This window comes from Staurois parvus, unplaced genomic scaffold, assembly GCF_062004578.1.
Source record: "Staurois parvus isolate SC_StPar_1 unplaced genomic scaffold, SC_StPar_1.0 ptg000011l, whole genome shotgun sequence".
In the NCBI taxonomy this organism is placed as follows: Eukaryota; Metazoa; Chordata; class Amphibia; order Anura; family Ranidae; genus Staurois; species Staurois parvus.
This window is the reverse complement of record NW_028317807.1, coordinates 15,890,197-15,909,576: the sequence shown is the minus strand read 5'-3', so window position 1 is coordinate 15,909,576 and position 19,380 is coordinate 15,890,197. Positions and strand designations below refer to the sequence as shown.

The 19,380-nt window shown below is 41.3% G+C and overlaps 1 protein-coding gene across 1 annotated transcript in view; it reads left to right on the top strand.

The window, feature by feature from the left end:
- Positions 1-6,897: 6,897 nt before the first annotated feature.
- DYTN (dystrotelin) overlaps positions 6,898-19,380 on the top strand; it is a 50,143-nt gene continuing 37,660 nt past the window's right edge. Inside the window, exons 1-2 of the mRNA XM_089671106.1 lie at positions 6,898-7,001; positions 7,192-7,233. The gene's annotated coding sequence lies outside the window, so the exon portion shown is untranslated. The remainder of the gene's footprint in view (positions 7,002-7,191; positions 7,234-19,380) is intronic.

Below are 19,380 nucleotides of genomic sequence, written 5' to 3'. Positions count from 1 at the left end.
CTAAAAACAACATAAATTAATGTATACAGTAAGTGTGTAATACAATATTTATACAAAAAATGTGTACAGGAACAGGTGTTAAAATAAGTTTCTATCCAGCAACCAGCAATATTATCTCATAGTGGTCAACTGGGCAATTTTTAAAAACAGTCAATTATCATTATTCATTCAACCCTTTTGAATATAATCAGTAGTAGAGTGGAGTTGGTGTTTTCTCATATTGCAGTCAACCAGTAATTGCTGTACCGGGTTTATATCAGGTACATTTCTGGCTAAGAGGAATGAGTAAGAGAGGTGAACTGCAAAGTGTCACAGCTAGACAAATGAAAAAAACACAAATTTATTAAAGGATAAGTTCATCTTTCAGAAAAAAATAATAAATGAACATTTTCACTGGTGCCATGCAGGTCTCCTGTAGATCTGTCAGTATAACTGCCTAACGGGATGTATAACGGGATGCACAAGCAAGCAGATATACTGAAAGGAAGAACAAATGAACTACCATGGAGCTTCACAGCACCATGGTAGTTAATTGAGGACTACAAGATCACAGCTGTGACGATCGTGGCGTCAGACCCCAGCCCTTCTCACCAAACTCGTGACTGAAGGACTAGCCAATCTAAAACCGCGCTGTCACATGCGTAACAATGCCACGCCCAGCTGCACCCTGCACAACGATTTTCCAGCTAATGGATCACAATTGATGTACCTGCAGCCTGTGCGCGATTGTTACTGGGTCAGGTTAATTACGCAATTAACCCTTCACACTGCCACCACCTCCTTTTTGTACAGAGAAAGAGGAAACTTGGCAATATCAGCAGTAACACCATGATGTTTGAATAATCGTTGGTATACCACTGTCACCGCAGGCAGCGATATAGCAAAGTTTAAAACACACACACAGTAGCGCTTTTCAGAGGCAGGGGTTCTGAGTTTGCATTAAAGAGCTTTAGAAACAGTTAAACACTTTCAGAAAGTAAGATTTTTTACTAAAAGGTCAAAGGGGTGCAATAAAAATATTTACAGAAAAAGATGTAGCCAATATACAGTATATATAAATATTCAGAAAGCAATAGCACAGCAAAGAGATAACAGAAAGGAATTTAGATAGATAAAGTACTTGCCAAAAGCCTTGGGTTAAGCAGCTTTCAAGTAATCTGAGCAAAAGGGCGTTTTCTTCCAAAGTTGGTTCCAGTGTAAAAAAAAAAAAAGAATTCTTCAACTCAACTCAGTTTAGCTTAGCTTTTCTAGGAACTCCACAGGGTGTCTCCCTGACTCAGAGAACCAGGGTTGTGTAGGCGGGGAGCTCAGGCTTTGACTAAATTATACTATGGCCAATAACTTTTCCTAGGTACATATAACATTCTATCCACGAGTAGATTAATACCCAGAATCATCTGCTGAACGGTTAGATATGAAATATGAAATATCTGCTTGAATGGTTAAGGAGATATAATTTTCTGCTCTCCTGTGTATGTCAGATAGGCGACTTGTCTTATCGTGATCCATCCGAATATGTGTTCCATGTTTGTGTAAGTATTTACTATTTGGAGATATAAAATTATATGGAAAAGTGAGTTTTTAAATGTAAGTCTGTTTTTACAACTCCCTGGAATGTCTTTTGAAGCTCAGTGAGGGCTTAGTTTATGGCGTTACGACCCCTTCTCCAGCAAGAGTATCGTAGACAGAGGGGCACCAGCTAGTTGTGAGATTTATAACCATGACACCCTCCCAATGAGTTTGCTGCCTGTGATCTGCATCAAACAGACCACATGTCACTCAACAGAGAGGGAGGGTGGATGAGGAAAGCTGATTTGGGAAAGAGAGATACAAAATGGAGGAGTTTGGAGCAAAATGGATGACCGCGTCCATCTCTGTGTGCATGATTGCTACAACAGCTACTAAGTCTGTGTGGACTTGTAGTCTCTCATCCACAGATGCCTGTGAATGAGTGACATGGCCTTGTGGATGGAGCACAGCATGGCTACAATTCTTTTAAATTTGACAGCTAGCAAGGGGGAGAAGATCCCCCTCTAGCTGTCAAAGCAGTGATCGGGGAGAAGCAGGGGCCGGTCTGATCGTAACATGTTACAAGTTACACTCTGAATATGGGTGTAACATGTAACATGTTACAATAGGTGAACTTATCCTTTAAGTAAACTTGGTTAAGGCATGGATCTAAAATCTTTTAACTGTCACAAGCTCCCAAAGTCAGCTGAAATCCAAACATCCCGCTGGGCATAACAGTCTTATATGCACAAAACAGCACATGACTATCCTTCACCAGGGGCGGAATGACCATTTGGAAACTCAGGCACTGCCCGAGGGCCCTGGGTCAGTAGGAGGCCCCATGAGATGCCCCTGGTACCTTTTTCATAGGCTTTTTTGAGTTTGGACAAGGACACAGGGGCCCCATGATCCCCTATTGCCCAGGGCCCCATGAGTTGTCAGTCCGCCCCTGTCCTTCACAGATCTTCATATATTCTCACCAATTCTTCCCAATAAACATGCGTTGTATATCATATAATCTTCTCTGTCTTTTCTTTTTATCATCTACTCCACTGCCCCCAATCTCCAAAACAAAAAAAAACTAATATAGTGTAGTAATTCGAAACATAATGTGATAGGTGATACAACCGTGTACCAACTATACACAACAAAAACAGTATCCACTGCTATCCACACTAATTACTCTTACCCTCACAGGGTGAAAATGTGCATATAACTCCCCATCAATATATCTTATGCTCTTGATTGAAGTGCAACCATGCACCATCCACCTCCAGTGTACAAAGAAATTCACGTGCTCTTCCCTTCCCCTTTAGGCATGCACCTTCCCCTGCATACATCGATATGTGCTTTCAATACTCAATGCAATCTTCACTCTGCTGCTCTTCTCAGTGATTCTTCATATACTCTCAATCTCCATATGAAATCAAACATACAAGCCCATAGTGCAGCAGTAGTGTAAAATTACCTATTTATTGTTAAAATTGTGTTTACATGAACGAAGAATTCAAACACCCTGTACCAAAATGGCCACCAGGGCACTTCTGGTTACGTCTGATGTCACTTGTGTCGATGGGTTTCATCATCAAATTGACTTCCTCATTGATGACGAAACACGTCAGACTAAAGTGAAGTCAGATGTAACTGGAAGTGCCGTGATGGCCATTTTGGCACAGGTTGTTTGCATTCTTAGTTCATGTAAGTGCAAGTTTAACAGTATGTCCAAATGCAGTTTTGGTTACAAGGAGCTCTAACTACATTTCAGTGAATGATATCTAGAAGATATGGTTATTTTTAGTATAGACTGGGAATGTCACCTTTACAGTGGCTATCCTGAATTCTATAAGGAAGCCAGACTTAACAGCAAACCTAAAAAAATATGCCATAGGGTTAGAATAGGCACTGTATCTGAAATACATTATTTGGCCCCAAAACCACCTAAAAACAAGTGGGAACCTTCCTGGGTGTCATTGGGTACTATCATAGGTTATTTCCTAATTTTGCCACTGTAGCAGTGCTCTTAACTGGCCTGACCATAAACAAGAACTCCATAGGGATCTAGTAGAATCCAATGGATGAAGAAGATTTCCAATGTTTGAAACAGGCTCTGTTTAGACAGTCAGTGCAAATTTTAACTAGAAGTTTGTGGTCCAAACTGATGCCTTAGTAAGACTGGGTGTTGTGCTATCCCATATGTTAGATGAAAAAGAACTCCCAGTGGTCTATTTGAGTAAGAAGCTGATGCCAGCAGAGAGATATTATAGTATATTGTGCAGTGAGACAGTCTGGCTATTAAGGGGGCCTTGGAATCTCTTCTCCACTTCTAAATAATACAGACCATACTCCCCTCATGTAAATTACCCAGGTCAGTGAGCATAATTCGAGAGTTACCCACTGGTCCCTGGCCCTCCAGGATTTTTTTTTCAAAGTGGAACACTGAGCTGGTTGTAATAAAAAATATTGTTACCCCTGGGGGCACACCCCAAATCTTGCATTTTATAAGGTAGACTGGTTGGATCACTGTAATCTAGCTGTTGTGCAGTAGACAGGGAGTTTACTTTATATCTGGACATACCCCGGTAAACCTGATTAAATAAAATGGAGTCATATGAAGCTTGGAAGAAATAGTGATTAGGTCTGTGCTATAAACAGGCTGAGAGTTGAAACTGACCACACTGCCTGAAAGCTAAAGATTTACATTACTGTATAGTGTCCTGACAATCACTGCAAGGGTGAACTTTAGATGCTTGCTTTGTTCTATGGAAAAAGCAGGCAAGAATCCCTTAAGTGCATTTTGATGGCTGGGCTGTTTTTATTGAAAGTTTGATTTTACTTTTGCACACCTGCTGTCATTATTTTCAGCACTGTTTTCTTACTGTATCTACATTTTGTAAAGGTACCTTCAGCCTACATTGTTTACTGCTGATAAACATGATGAAGAGTGATAATGCTGTGGGAAACCAGTTAAAGAGAGTTATATATATATTGCATAGATATGTAACACACTGCATTAATACTGGTTGCAGGATGTTAATTAAACACAAGATGGCAGTGTTCTGCAGTTCAGTCATTCTAACTCTATTGAAGCAAAGTCTTGTTGAACTTGTATGCTGTCAGCAGGACTTTTGCACTCAGACAAGGAGTAAATAGACTACATTTCCCAGAAGAAATGGCAAAGGGGCGTATATATTGTGAAGCCCAGGAATTTTACAGGAAGGAGATGGTGAGAGGTGGAAGAAGGGTGTGTGTGTGGAGAGGGCTGTGTAGGACTCCAAAGATACAGGCTGGATTGGGCAGTTTTGGACAAAAGTAAAGAAGGACTGCAGACCGCTGGTATTGCTGACGTGCAGGACGGTCAATCCTGCAGGCAGGTGGATTGTAGTTCTGTCATTGGCATCACTTCTTAATGGAGGGAGCAAGAGAACACGGGGTCCCCCCAAAAGAGAAACTACCTCTTTTGCTGCAAAGGCTACAAACCAGATTAGAGGGTTCCATAACCCAGATCATCACAAGTTGCAAGTGACTGTGTTAATTTCAATTGTTCAGTTCACAACACCTTACACAACAGATTATCACAGTAATAGCCAGACTGCCTAGCCCGTTCTGTATTATGGCCTACTGCTTTAGTGTCTCAGTACAATCCTGAAACCACATGACTCTGGCTGCAGGACATGCCCCTGCAGATAGGATTACACTAGTATCTTATTTCAAGCCTCTTTCGGCTCCAAAGGAACTTGTTTCACCAGCCTAGTTCACCAACTTTAGGGGTTCCTCCTCTGCTGAAGTGTTCTTCCGTCCCTTTCTTTAGCCAATTCTTGCCTTCATCATTTGTGTTAAAGAGACCTCAAAGGAGGAATCTTTCTCTGGCTACACCATCTTGAGGACATCTTGCTCTTACACAAGAAGGGATCTGAACCTTAATGTGCGCCAACTAGGGCCCCATCAAGTGTGCAGAAGATTTGTCATCATTCTTTAAAGAGATACAAATCGGGGACACTTGCTCATAACAAAAGTATTAATCTCAAGAGTTAAACCCAGTTACCGGCAACTGAGAACGCAAATGTGAGTTAGCCTGACATCTTGATAGTTCACTTCAGCTCAATTGGGGAGAGATATCTCAGAAGCTTGAATTGATGTTTAAATTTTGATCCTGCAGGACATTTGGGTTCACCTTACTGTGCCTTATTACTTTGTTGAACCTTTTACGGTGTTTAATTTTCATTTTATGCACATCTGTTGTCATTCTTGTGCTTGCACTCTTTATACTCTGACCTCAATACAATTAGAATATTTGCTCACCTTAAACTAGGTGTATATTTTATGGTTCAAAGCCAGAGAGTCCTCCTAGTCAAAGTTTCAGCATGGTGTCACCAGGGGCTGTACTTCCAAAGCAGGCTCAGGACAGACAGGGAACTCAAAAACACTCAGCAGCCCTCAAGAGGGTAGCACTACAGATAGATAAATAGTTTAGACCCTAATTTTTGTGCTTACCTTAAGAGTCATTTTACACTGCAGTGGTAAATTTGATACAATTTACTCACCTGCTACACCTAGCTTAACAGTACAATTAGTGTCAGTTCACATATATGCAGATTGGATGCAGTTTGAACCGCATCCAATCTGCATGACATCTGAAAAAACATTGCTTCCTATATGTCTGGTGCAATGGCAGTGCTGATTCAGTGCAGTTTTAAAAAGAGTTATGTCGGATTTCTGAGCAGTGGCTCTAGGTTCAGGTGCGGATTACAGGCTATTGGCTTCTATGGGAACCATTTCTAAACCACATATGTGTGAACAAGGTAAGATCCTTACCTAATCCTGTCCTGAACATGACGTAAACCTGATGTGAACCTGTGAACAACTACTGTATCAATTAGCTGTGAAAGCTGAGCTTCAATCCTCATCGCATAAGTGTGAATCAGCTCTAAATGTATATAGAATATATACATTTTATAGATTGGTTTGCAAATCTGACACACATGAAAAAAATCTATTAGCTCCGATTAGTGCTAAATAAATAAATAAATACATACAGTATATACATAAATATATACATTCAGCTGTATAGCGTTCCTTGAAAAATACAGTGAAAGAACACAAGAACATTAGCAGTTATCAAAGTGTTAAAATACAAATTGCAGTGTTTCCTTCAATGTAAAAAATCTAATTCAATACATTCAACAAAGAGAGCTTGGTTTCTATAATAAATAAGTGTTTTATGGTTAATTGTGTCCCATAACATCTGATCAGGTTCATATTGTAACCCTGACATCATCACGTTTCTTGTATTACTTTTACAGGAAATATTTAATTATTCTAATTGAGGTTTTGTACTTCCAGGCTCAAATATGAAGGCCTTCATTTGCTTTATCAGTTCCTATGGAAACATCTGGTTTCTACAGCAACTGCAATTGCTTTGTATTACCTAACCCTGGGAAAAATACAGTGTCTATGCAGAGCTAAAATTTCCTTTTGAACGAAGATCAAGGGAGGTACTTTAATTATTGAGGTTATGCATTACTAATTAATGCACGTCTTGATTAGTCATGTTTTCACAGTCTACATTTTCAGGTGCACTACAAACAGGCTTTTGCCACAAAGGCATATGCAATACTTAGGGGCACAGTAGTTTAAATATGCCTTACAGGGAAATGCAATAATATTTTTATTTTAACTTTTCAGCATAATTAACCACAGAGAAGACAACAAGCCAAAGAAATTAAGGTAAGAGACTGCAATGACACTTATATGTGAAGTTCAATGACAACTGAATTTATGTATGTAATAGAAGGGACATTAGTCAAGTTTACACACATAATGTATAATGATGTTACTGTTAAAATGGATCATAGGAATAGTCGATATTGTGTTGCTACCATCTTGTCAGCTACTGTTCATATACATGGACATGAATGCAGAAAACAAAAAAAAATAAATCCCTTACAATTCCAACAAGGTTTACCTTTACACGTAACTGTATTCTTTAGTCTTTGTTGTACATAATGGATTTTGTAACATGATAAAAACATGTAGAACTCAGTTTTTTTTTGTTTTTGCTGTATCAAAGTATTTCTAAACCTGAATTGGATGGCATTTAGTTTGTAATGTAATGTAAGCATCATAAGCAAATTGCCATTGTTTCAGAATAAATACAATATTGACCTTTTTCATAATTTTTTCATCTTAATACTGGCAATCTACTTTTTTTGCTTGTTTCCTAGTTGGAGAGATTTTCTATCATTTCCTGCCTCGAAAGAAGAGAAATTTCCCTAACAGACAGCAAAAAACTATACAAATGCTATTTTTTTCTACATTGTAATTACCTGAATGTTAATAGGAAATAATGAACACATTTTTACCCTATTTAGTCAGTTGCCATCTGCACTATAGCAGTTTTACTGCTACAGGGCGAACTCCCTGTGCAAAATCACGTATATATACGTGATCTGTGCTCCTGCCGTGTTCCTGGGCCGGGGGTGCACGAGCCCGCTGGCCCAGAGGTGCTGTGATTCGGTACAGCACGGATCGGTCACCAGATCCAGGTCAATGATTTTGACCTGGACCTGCTGATCAGTTGTACCAAATAACAGACCATCCTGTGCCTGTGTTTACAAAACTCAGGCACAGGAAATGATGCAATCTCTTCTCCTAGAGCCATTTTCGGTTCCAGAAAGAGAAGAGAAAACATGTATGTGAGAAAAAGCAGCACATTTTACACTTAAACACTTAGTTAGATCAAATTTAAACCCCTAATTCCCCCCCCCCCAGTTAACCCTCTCCTTGTTCTGTCACCAATGTCATTAGTACAGTGTACAGATTTTTTTTACTGATCACTGTATTAGTGTCACGGACAACTTCAGATAACATTAGCATCCCTCCCAGATAGCAGCAATTGTCAGCCACTACATTACCATCACATTTAACCCTTTCATTGCCAAGAACACTCTAACAGGCACACTATAAACTTCTAATGCTAGTATTATGTCTGAACGAATCAATGTCTTTGATCAGATCAAAACTATACTAGTGTCTACAATAGTATAGTGCAGGGGCGGACTGACAACTCATGGGGCCCCCAGGCAATAGGGGATCATGGGGCCCCTGTGTCCTTGCCCAAACTCAAAAAAGCTTATGAAAAAGGTACCAGGGGCATCTCATGGGGCCCCCTACTGACCCCAGGCCCTCGGGCAGTGCCCGAGTTTCCAAATAGTCAGTCCGCCCCTGGTATAGTGTCTCCAAAAATGCAGCATTAGCAGGATCCGTCCTGACACCTGCCAGTACCTGCATTTATCCCCTCCACCCCTCCCCATCCCCCCAGCAAGGGTAGTGTCAGTAGATCACTGTCACTTGATACATTAGACACAAACCTGCAGCGTTAGCAAGATCAGGCCTGATCTCTGCTAACACTAGCAGGTAAAGTTTTTTGTGGTGCATCAAGCAGCCCCTGACAGCCAGGTGCTCATTTTCCTGTGAGTCGCACTAGGTACTGTACCTATAAATTTAGTGGCCAAAAGAAAGGTACACTAGTAAAGAGGCCTTTAGGATTCTGAGCATGTCAGTAGAGAGCAAAGGGAAAGCCTCACTGACAGAATCAGGCTCAGAATACAAATCTGTAGAGAGCAGTGACACCCCGACAGATAGCTCAGACAAGGGAGAAGAGGTCCCTGCTAAGGTCAGGCGTACTTCTAGCCAACCATTACTATGGCCCTTACCGTTTAATTTGATATTAAGGCATGACCGCACTTGATTACCTTATGAGTCAACTACTTTCCGCACAGCATTTATGTAGGTAGCTGGACTTTTGTTATGCTTCTCATTTTTGTTTCAATTTTGCAAATTCATTAATGTTGCTGAACTGGTTGAGGTTTATCATACCCTACATGCCTTAATATATATGGCTATATGTTTATTAATTTTCCTTAGCCTTAAGTTCTATTATTGATGATTTGTCATCCCCTATGCTATGTTCTGACTCTACCTCCCTACACTGCTTGATGTTTGCAATGAATGGGCTAAATGCTCCCTGAAGTGGAGATTTAGAGTCTTGAGATATATCAATTTGGGGACTTGACATCGTGTACTTTTAACATCTGACCCGGGGTTTCCTAGTTCTTAAAGTTATTATTATTATACAGGATTCATGTAGCACCAACAGTTTGCTCAGCGCTTTACAATATAAAGGGAGACAATACAGCAACGATACAGTTCAATACAAGAGGGTTAGGAGGGTCCTGCTCCTTGCAGCTTACAATCTAAGAGGGAGAGGCTGGTGGTACAAAAGGTAACAACTATGGGGGATGAACTGATAGGAGGAATAGAAGATTCCATTATTAGCTGAAGGCGGGATAGGCTTCCCTGAAGAGATAGGTTTTCAGAGATCGCCTAAAAGTGGGCAGAGTAGGTGATAGTCGGCAAGTGACAACGTTATCAATGTTTTTAATGGTGGCGGGTGGAAACATAGTTTCAATAAAGCTATAATTTCAGTTAAACCCAGGGGTTTCCTAATTTCACTGTTCAACAAATTTTTATTTTTTGCCAGTTTTGGAAACAAAAGGATCCATTTCTTAATGAATTTCACATTCTGAGTTCAAATATAACAATGAAATTTGTCAATTGGCTCTAGTTTTTCTGTAAACAGAAAGTTTTCTACTATAGGCGTAATGACTACATAATGCACAATAATTATATAGATAGATGTCTTTCCACAAATATAAAGCAAGTGATATTGACTACATAACAAAGCCTAAATGGCATAATATATTGCATAGGATTACCAAGAAAAATTATAGCCATAAGCTAAGTTGAATCATTTTAATACTTAGGATTCTCACTAGTTTTGTCTTCAGTTTGTGTCGGTTTTGCTTCTCTTGGCTTTTCTCTTGTATTCGAGGAAAGGGCTATCTCTTACAACTGCACGTGACTACACGCTTCAGGTTCTTCCTCACTTGACTCAACCACGAAGGATTCTGGTGCTTTAGGAATTGGTAGCCCCTCTCCATGAGGAACTGGACGTATTGCCGATGGAATATTTGGATAGTGCACAGATAACTTTTTCTTCTTATTTAGCCCTTTTACAATTGGAGGCACCATACAAAAGTAACAATTACTAACATGATCTGTTGGCTCTCTCCAAATCATTGGCACAGCGAAAGGCATAGATGCCTTTTTTCCATTCAACCATTGCTCCAGTGCCGTCCCACAAGAATTGCAGCATATATGTGGTGCCCAGCTCTTGTCCTGGTCTCCTATCTTGCAGCCAAAATACAAGTTGTAGGCTTTCTTAATCATTCCTGTTATCCTCCTTTTTTGTGAGATAAAAGTTATTTCACCGCAGATATAGCAGAAATTATCTGCTTTATTCACACAAGTTCGAGGCATTACTGAGTAGCCTATATAAGCATAAAACGAAATGTAAAGACGCTGTCGAACTACAATCAGCTACAGATACTGCAGCTTTTATGCAGTGAAGTGATGCAATTAAAGGCTAATATTGCATCATCTCAGTATACATGCAATTTTCTATTGGTCACCAGTATCAATTGCGCAATATGCAGCTGAAGTTGCATCATAATCTTGAATGGCTTACGTCATTAGACGGGTGAATATATCATGGAAACTAGAGCCAATCAACATTTTTTAGGGTCATTTTCGTTTTCAGCACCCCAAAATTATGTAAGATTAGCTAATTTTATGCCCAAAACTTTTTACCTGTTGAACAGTGTTTTTAAAGTGACAACATTGTCTTGTTTTTAATGGTGATGGGCATATGCATTTGTATAATGTTTTATTACTATGTGGTTTCAATAAAGCTATAATTTCAGTTAAACTACTTGGGTCATCTGGTAGTACCTTTTTTCCTTATGGGGGCTTTCCCCTATAAACATTTTTCAGTGTATTTTTGTGGGTACTGTGACCTGCACCTAATTGGTGAGTTAGTGAACTGAACAACAATAATTACTATTACTACTTCCCCTATATGGTGTTACTGTATTTTCTATACAGTTTCTCCCTTTTTTTTATTTACCATATTTTTCGCTCCATAAGACGCATTTTTTCCCCAGAAAATATGGGGGAAAATGTCTGTGCGTCTTATGGAGTGAATACTGACAGTCCTCCACCTGTCACCGCCGCCGTGTTAGGACCAGTGGCTGTCCCGTCCCATTGCAGCCTGTCCTCTCCCACTGCATCCTGTCCCCTCCCACTGCAGCCTGTCACTGATGCTCTCCCTACCTTATCCCTTCTCTCTCCGGATACTGACAGTCCTCCACCAGTCACCGCCGCCATGTTAGGGCCAGCGGCTGTCCCGTCCCACTGCAGCCTGCCACTGATGTTCTCCCTACCTTATCCCATCTCTCAGCGGGCTGTCTCCGCAGCTCTTCATAGCAGGCAGTCCCCCACCGAACCCAGCTCTGCCGGTCCGCCCTGCTGGTGTGGCCTGTCCTCGGAGTTCCTCCCCACTCCTGGCATGTCCGTGTACTGCTCTCCATGCTCTGCAGTCCGGTCCGCAGGTGTGGCCTGTCCTTACAGCTCCTCCCCTTTCCTGACATGTGCCCATAGTGCGCTCCCTGCTCTGCAGTCCGGTCCTATCTGCTGGTGTGGCCTGTCCTCGGAGCTCAGTGCGCCCCCTGCCTTCTGTAGGTTAAAAATGACATGCTGGGAGTTGTAGTCCTTTTCCTAGATGTATGGTGTCAGATCATTTGATATTCTGGGTGGAGGAGCCCTGTTGGGACTTTATATGATGTAGTATGTCCGCAGTCTCTGGTCATCCCCTGTACTGTGTCCGCAGTCTCTGGTCATCCCCTGTACTGTGTCCGCAATCTCTGGTCATCCCCTGGACTGTGTCCGCAGTCTCTGGTTATCCCCTGGACTGTGTCCACAGTCTCTGGTCATCCCCTGGACTGTGTCCGCAGTCTCTGGTCATCCCCTGTTCTGTGTCCGCAGTCTCTGGTCATCCCCTGAACTGTGTCCGCAGTCTCTGGTCATCCCCTGGACTGTGTCCGCAGTCTCTGGTCATCCCCTGGACTGTGTTCGCAGTCTCTGGTCATCCTCTGGACTGTGTCCGCAGTCTCTGGTCATCCCCTGTACTGTGTCCGCAGTCCCTGGTCATCTCCTGTAGTACACCTGCAGTCTCTGGTCATCCCCTGGACTGTGTCCGCAATCTCTGGTCATCCCCTGTACTGTGTCTGCAGTCTCTAGTCATCCCCTGGACTGTGTCCGCAGTCTCTGGTCATCCCCTGGACTGTGTCCGCAGTCTCTGGTCAATCCCTGTACTGTGTCCGCAGTCTCTGGTCATCTCCTGTAGTACACTTGCAGTCCCTGGTCATCTCCTGTAGTATGTCTGCAGTCTCTGGTCATCCCCTGTACTGTGTCCGCAGTCCCTGGTCATCTCCTGTACTATGCCCGCAGTCTCTGGTCATCTCCTGTACTACGCCCCCAGTCTCTGGTAATCTCCTGTACTATGCCCGCAGTCTCTGGTCATCTCCTGTACTATGCCTGCAGTCTCTGGTCATCTCCTATAGTATGTCCGCAGTCTCTGGTGATCTCCTGGGAGGGGCCCAAGAAAATGTTTGCCCAGGGCCCAATCAATATTAAAGACAGCGCTGGTGCCAGGCCAGCCTTTCAGTGAACGAGCATGTTATACCGTGGGAGGAGTGAGTGCTGGTGGCCGCGCTGCTGTGCTGTGTACATGGGGGGTAATGTTCTCAGCTACAGTGCTCTCATAACAATGAAGGACACATTACTAGCAATTCCTTCATTACTGTATTTTCTTTCAGAAAAATACCACCTCCTCATTCTACATACGTACAAGAATGATAAAGCAGAAAAGACAAGCATATAAAATTCCTTTTAAACTGGAGGTAGTAAAATATGCTAAGGAACATGGAAACAGAGAAGCGGAGAGACATTTTGGGCCACCTCCAACTGAAAAAATGATAAGAGAGTGGAGGAAACAGGAGGATCAGCTGCAAAAAGCAGGTAAAAGTAAGCACACTTTTCGTGGGCATGCTGCAAAGTGGCCACAGTTAGATGTGGACATAAAAGAATGGATCATACGTCACCGGAATAATGGCTTCTCAGTCTCTACAAAAATGATAATATATGAAGCCAAACGCATTGCTGCAGAGAAAGGTATTCAGGATTTTACTGGATCCCCAGCATGGTGCTACAGATTCATGAGGCGATGTAACCTTGTTATGCGCACCAAAACTAGAATTGCGCAAAAAATGCCAAAAGAATATGAATCTAAGATTCTGTCTTTTCATAAATTTGTAATTGATGCTAGGAAGAAAAATGGTTTTGAAATTGGCCAGATTGGGAATATGGATGAAGTCCCGCTAACCTTTGATGTGCCATCTAATAAGACTATTGATCTAAAAGGTGCCAAAACCATAACCGTGAAAACCTTGGGACATGAGAAAACCCATTACATGGTTGTGTTGTCCTGCTGTGCAGATGGCACTAAATTGCCACCCATGTTAATTTTCAGAAGGAAAACTTTTCCAAAAGAAGTGATTCCAAAAGGAGTTGTTGTACATGTTCATGAGAAAGGATGGATGGACGAAAATGGAATGAGAGTGTGGGTTGAAAAAGTTTGGTCCAAACGTCCTGGAGGGCTTCTAAAAAAACCTGCCATATTAGTGCTTGACCAGTTTAGAGCACATATTAGCGAAACTACAAAAAAGTGCTTTAAAGAAGTGAAGACTCATCTAGCTGTAATTCCTGGGGGTCTTACCAGCCAGTTGCAACCTCTAGACGTTTCCATCAACAAACCATTTAAAGTCTTTATGCGAGAAGAGTGGAACAAATGGATGGCTGTTGGTAATCATGATCTGACACCTACCGGACGAATGAAGAGGCCCACTATCACTCAAGTTTGTGAATGGGTGAAAACATCATGGCACTCAGTGAAGGAGAAAATCATTGTACAGTCATTCAAAAAATGTGGCATTAGCAATGCCTTAGATGGGACTGAAGATAGTATCTTATATGAAGATAGCGAAGAAAGTGATGCCAGTGATTGTGAGAAACTGAGCTTCATAAATTCTGACACTAGCGATGATGAGTTCCTGGGCTTTCCAGAAAACTAGAAGAGTACTCAAACCTTAAAGTCTGTCCTCATTTGTTAATGACAGTGATGATGGTTCTAAATGTCATTGTTGACTACTGTTCACGTTACATGGTTGAAACATTATTCTGTATGTTTTATTAAATATTTTAGTACTCCATTTGGTTCAGAATATTTTTTTTCTTGTTTTCCTCCTCTAAAACCTAGGGGCGTCTTATGGTCAGGTGCGTCTTATGGAGCGAAAAATACGGTAATTTTTTTAAATTTTATATAGTGTATACACTTCAGAGACCTTTGGTCTTGTTCTCAATTAGGGGACATGCTTTGAAATATTTGTCTCCACCTCTCTCCTTGTTATTTACTCTGTTTGATACTTTATAACATAAAAGTTCTAGGTATGGCTTTTAAATTGGGAAAGGAGTTTGATGTGGAGATTAGATCAACATTCAAAAGGGGAAGGACCCACCGTCCAATGATACAACTGAAACAATTAGGGAGAAATTTAGGAACCACAAAAAATTCACAGTTAAATATATTAATAGGATATGGGATATCTCCTCTTTGGAATTGTACTTTGAACAAGGTATGATTCCGAGGGGCCTCCGTGATAGGGTGGTCCCGGTGGAAAACCTCCACACTGAGCGCTTCTTGGTGAAATGGAAATCTTAGTGTCTTCAAAGAGGTATGGAGGTCATGCGCTTTATTGTAGAGGAAAAAAAAAATCCAACTTGAGGAATTACAAAAACAAATTGAGGAGAGTGTTGGAGAGTTTGATCCTTTTAAAGATGAATTGGAATTTGAAAGGCAAAATGAATTATTAAAGGAGGTGGTTAAGATTCAGAGGGATCTTAAAACCGCTAAGCAACTCAAATTCAGAAGAGACATTGAAGACTGGAACAAGGGATTTATCGTTGCTTTAACCACTAATAGACAGAGGAGCTGTTCACATTGGAGACAAATTACTCCCAATCGTAGTGGCGCCTCATCTTTGGAGAGTGATAAGAACTCATCTCAAAATTCGGCCTCTTTTTTAAGAAGATCCGGTCTCCAACGACCAAGTAACCAGACATCAATGGGAAAGGACAAAGGCATACTGGTAAACAAAGGTCAAGGGGAGGAAAGAGAAAGCGGAGAAACAAATCCTACAGGACGAACCCAAAGCCAGAAGAAATAAACTGTCAGACACAGGAAGAACCTTTATTGTATATAGATGATCTTAAAGTTATTAATCTTTATGACTTTGTCCTACAAGATAGACATCAAACTTTTGCAAAAAGGTATTGCCTTCTCTCCCACTTCTGATATGGATTAATTTGAGGTATTTAAAGACGTCAATCTATTTTTGAGGAAGGTCCCCCTTAAAAAATTCTTTAAAGAACCGTTGGAATCGGAGAGGCGGCAAGATACTTTTCCCAGTGATATAGAAAGACAGGTAATAAATGACTTGGTTAGTCTTTTAGATGAAAATGCTGAATTTGAGGAGGAGGTAGAGGATTCAGCCTTGATGCCTATAAGAACAGTTGATTTGAATATTACGTTCACTAGGATGCCTTCCCTACAGCAGAATAAGTGGGTGAGCTTCTTCTTGGAGCTGGTACAGAAAGATCTCAAAATGGTTGACTGGTCTCTTAGGTCTAATGATAATCTTTCTAAAGATGAATGGACAGCTCTTAATGCGCTCAAGAATGGCTCCAGCATATGCCTGTTTACATTTAAGAAAATGAAAAAAATTATGTTGTGTGCCACTCTCATCTGTACCTGGCCCACACAGTGACGTGGATCAGGGAAATCGATGATGCTGTTATGGTCTGGACATATGTTCATGACTGAATTGAATCATAATGATCAGAATATTAGACTGACCTATAATTTTCACCACAAAGAGATTTAATTTTTGGATCTCTTTATCTGCATTATGTATCAAAGATTTCGGGAACAAGGATACCCACATAGGGCCCTGATGCTAGGCAAAAAAATAGTCATCAAAGAGGGAACGTAGTACTTTACTCCAACAGCCAACTAGGGCCTCTAATAAAGATGCAGCTTCGGGCCCTACAAGATTTATCGCCAAATTTGGTTCTCAATGGGGGTGATAAGGTCTATACTTTCTCAACACTCGCATGTCTTGACCTCAAACGCAGTAATTGCAAACGTTTTTGGCCCCAAACCCTCTATGGTAGCCAAAAGAGCAAGTAATTTAAAAGACATCTTGGTACATTCTGAATTTACTAGAAGTTCTTTCTCTAATTGGCCACCATATACTACTGGAATGTTTCCCTGTGGACGTTACTCTATCTGCCTGTTTGTTGAAAGGACTAAGATGTTCACGGGAGCAGATCGCACAAGAACATATGATATTACGAGCTTTTTCATTTGTTCCACAGACAGGGTACTTTACATGATTGAATGTCCTTGTAAGAAATTTTATGTAGGCAAAACAAAAAGATCCCTGTGTGTCCGGATCAGTGAACAACTAAGAGCTATTAGAAGTAACAGCAATCCAAAACAGGAGGAAAAAGTGAATCCTCTGGTGCTTCACTTTAAAGAAAAACATGGTGGTCTGACCACTGGCTTAAAAGTAAAGTTTTTTTTTCCCTGAAGCTATCTGCTAGGAGAGGTGACTTTGATAAAGTCATCCAGCATGAAAAACGTTGGATATATAAGCTTGGTAGTTTAATCCCGAATGGTCTAAATAATGAGATGAATTTGTCAGTCTTCCGTTCTGGCTAATGTTGCTATTGTCTAAATGCCTTCGAGGCTATTTGATTATTTAAAATGTAATTTGTGTTTTTTTTGCTCCCTGGGCCCTTTATAATTAGCTCCCAAAGAGGTGGTCCTCATGATATTGGGGGGATCAATAGTATATTCCAAACGTTTACTGTTTGGGATGTATTCTATGGGTCAATGATTGCTGATCTATATCACCACACTGGTACCCTCTATCCAAGATGGCCATTTCCTATGGTTTGAAATTTTAGTTTTGAGAAATGAGTTCTGATTCAATATGAGTTATTGGTAGCTGCTGAGGTTGCATAGGGCACCATTCTGTGTTAGAACTGCTTCATTATGGGATTGAGTATATAAATTAAGTAGTGGAGAGCACCCTCTACTGGTCTTGAGAAAGACAGGCGAAACGCATTGACTGTAGCTCCTACATTAGGATGCCCCAGGACTACGTCTCAATGTCAGGTTATGCATAAACTTTATGTCGGGCTAACCATTGCGGAGCAGCAACTGATCTTCTCATACGCATGTGTGGACTTGCCCTGAACCCACAAGGAGTGATGTTGAACCAGAGCTGGGATTCTGAATTGACCATGAGGTTGTGGTTTGCTTCATGGCAGTGATAGAAACTTGCACAAGAGACAGTGTCGGTCCAATCCCATATCAGTCTGTAGGCTACCTTGCATTGAGAACGCCACGACATTGGTGATACTCCGGACGTAAGTGGGAATTTTACATTGTTATACCCCTACCTTACTTTACCACTGGTCCTAGTGGGACATGGCTATCTGGACTGGATTGCAGTCTTAGTCTCCAAGCTATCTCATCCACAATTACTGTGGCCCTATGGTCACCATCTGAGGCACCCCTCCTGGTCACATCCTACCCGGGTCCCAATACCGAGACTGTAAAATCAACTACAATTCTCCTTTGAGAGATTTCCTCCTGAAGGTTCAGAGTGATTGCGCTCTCTTTTCACTAGAGGGCGCTCAATTTTCTAGCCAACCATTACTATGGCCTTTATTGTTTAATTTAATATTAAGGCTTGACCGCACTTGATTGCCTTATGAGTCAACTACTCTCCGCACAGCATTTATGTAGGCAGCTGTACTTTTGTTATTAAGATTCTCATTTTTGTTTGAATTTTGAAAATTCATTTATGTTGCTGAACTGGTTGATGTTTATAGTACCTTACATGCCTTAATATATATGGCTATATATATTATATATATAAATGCTCCCTGAAGTGGAGATTTAGAGTCTTGTGATATATCAATTTGGAGACTTGGCATTGTGTACTATTAACATTTGACCCAGGGTTTCCTAATTTTTAAAGTGACAACGTTGTCATGTTTTTAATGGCGATGGGCATATGCATTTGTATAATGTTTTATTATTATGTGGTTTCAATACAGCTATAATTTCAGTTAAACTACTTGTGTCACCTAGTAGTACCTTCTTTCCTAGATGGTACCATGCCGACCGTCCTCACTTCTCCCACCCTAAACACAATGAACACTTCTTTTTCCTACTCAAAATCTCTGCCCACAATGGACAAGCCAAGCCTTATTTGGCAAAGAATCATTAGGCAGAGACTCAGCATCATACGCTGGTTGCATTCCTGAGGGAGGGGAATAAGGGATACATGAAGCCTTCTCAATACAATGAGCCTCTGCCTGCCTCTGTGTGCACCCCTCCCCCCTCAGGTGTTTGCATAGCAGTTTAAGAGAAATACCAAAATGCCGAAGTTTGTGGTAAAATGGAAAACTGCACTTCTCCCTGTGTGCAGGATTGTGACACCTCCCTCCTCAGGTAGTTGCATGGGAGGGGACTACAATTTCCCTCCTGACGCAACCAACCTCTGCCCAGAGGTTCACCTTGGGTTGACAGGGTGCCATTGCACTGCGGGAGAACCAGGTTCCGTCCGTTGTGCTGACCAAGTGAGTGGTCACGGGGGAGCACCAGTCGGCTGTGATTATCTGGATATCGTGGCGACTGCTGGGGTGCCCACCCGTTCACAAAACACTTCGGCTCAGGGGTGTCATCTGCTAACATATTGAGATGTAGCTTTTTGTCAAGGT